Raw genomic sequence first — 1,880 nt, 5'->3', positions numbered from 1 at the left:
TCCGAGAGTTTTACACACCGGTCTGTTATTGTGGCGACATTTCCACGCCCGAAACGTGATGCTGAACGAAACGAACTGTGATTGGTTGTTTGACATGTCGTCAAACGGCCTCATGGGCGGGCCTTGGCCAATGAAAGCTGCCATGAATTCCAGACCTTCAGCCGTCAGTCTGAAGGTCTGGCTACGCGAGACTACTATGGGACTGACTCCCTTTTGGAGCCAGCCTCTAGTGGCCAGTCGATTAATTGCAGTTTTAGTCCCTTCCGTGTTGGTTTCACGAGAGAGAGCGGGAGGTTGCCGCTTGGTAAAAATCAATTTAAACTTATTGGAAAAGATTAATTTCTATCACTGCTGTGAACTGATCACCACAAAAAAAATGCACAATATCAAAAACTTTAGGAGTCAGCTGTCCACGGTAGTCCTTATCAACCGTATCCTTATTAGATATCAGCACAATAACACACTCAGCAAAAGTTGTCTAATTATCGTTATCGATAAAATCCCAGAAAATATTGAGATATTATATTTATATTATATTATAATATATAACGTTTTGTTTAGGAAAAAATTTAAATAAATATGAGAGGTGCCCTTTTTTCCACTTGAGCCCCTGCCCCTCAAAATGTCTGTGCACGTCTCTGATGGTTAAAATGATCCAGTGTGCACTGTGTAGTGTGCTTATTTGTTTCTATTTATTTATTTTTGCCTTCAACCACACTCGTTGATTGTACACCTACCCACTGGATGTGATCAGCACGATTACTTATTGCTGAAGGTCTGTGTGTTTAAGTGCACTCGAGAGCACCAACGGCGTTACAGTGCTAATGAGCAGAACGGTGTGATGCTGATGACATGTAACCGCTGTGACACTGCTGTATGTGCGCCACCGCATGTTCACAAGCAGGTTACAGAAACCCACGGCGGTTTATTGAAACAATATCTGCTCTGACAGCACCAGCGAGCGCTTGATTGATGCTTCTCCATCTCTGAATGAAGTCCTGCTCACACAGAGCCGAGCAGAGGCGACTGCCATTGATGACACTGAGGAGACTAAAATGGGAGAACATCACTGGAGCCCTGCTGTCAGTGAAGAGAGAGACATAAAGGCGACTGACCACCGACAGCCATTCGAAAAGAGCCGAACGGATACTTCGTTTTCAATGATCGTCACACGGTAAATGTCTTCCATTCATTGGTAATATTTGCATGAGATTCGCACCGTAGAGAAACCAGCGCCACTATTAGCGCGCGGTAAACAATGGAATGATGGCAGCGGTGATTTCCAGCTGTTTCTCATTGTTCACATAAAAGGTAGATGCATATAATTTTGGCCCGTGCTTACCAACACAAGACCAGGTAAAATACGAAGCAAACAGCTTATAGACCTTGAAAATATATTAATCTGTTGTCTCTGTATACAGATTCACTGTTTCTCTTAAATATTTATTATGCACTGCTTACGTATAAATATGCATACTGATTTGTTCATACATGCAGTAAATACTATACTATGTAGTATGCACTGTTATGGAGCAGGCACTAGAACCTTTGTGTACAGGTATAGCCTATAGAAAATGCATGTATAGTATACATTGTAGTCCAAGGTTCATTATAGAATAGGGCTGTGCGATATTTAAGAAAAATGCGATATGCGATAACTCATTAAATAATGCGATATTCGATATGCGATACGATAATGCTTAAAGTGCCACATGCTCAGATGAAACAGTTTTACTCAGCTGTTGCTGAGTCAGTTCTGTGAACTTCTATAACTATCCTGTGTCATATATATATGGTTATTTGTATGCATGTATGTTCCTGTAAAACCACAACAAATTCCTTGTGCTTGCGCACACTTAAGTGATTAATAAAGCTCATTC

At 41.3% G+C, this 1,880-nt stretch overlaps 1 protein-coding gene across 1 annotated transcript in view; it reads left to right on the top strand.

The window, feature by feature from the left end:
* The first annotated feature begins 899 nt into the window (after positions 1-899).
* Positions 900-1,880, top strand: part of LOC107752054 (probable G-protein coupled receptor 101) — a 3,955-nt gene continuing 2,974 nt past the window's right edge. Inside the window, exon 1 of the mRNA XM_016567905.1 lies at positions 900-1,174. The gene's annotated coding sequence lies outside the window, so the exon portion shown is untranslated. The remainder of the gene's footprint in view (positions 1,175-1,880) is intronic.

The sequence above is a fragment of the Sinocyclocheilus rhinocerous genome, unplaced genomic scaffold, assembly GCF_001515625.1.
Source record: "Sinocyclocheilus rhinocerous isolate Xijiao unplaced genomic scaffold, SAMN03320098_v1.1 scaffold662, whole genome shotgun sequence".
In the NCBI taxonomy this organism is placed as follows: domain Eukaryota; kingdom Metazoa; phylum Chordata; class Actinopteri; order Cypriniformes; family Cyprinidae; genus Sinocyclocheilus; species Sinocyclocheilus rhinocerous.
Note: the sequence above shows the minus strand (reverse complement) of the source record. Positions and strands in the feature narration are given on the sequence as shown.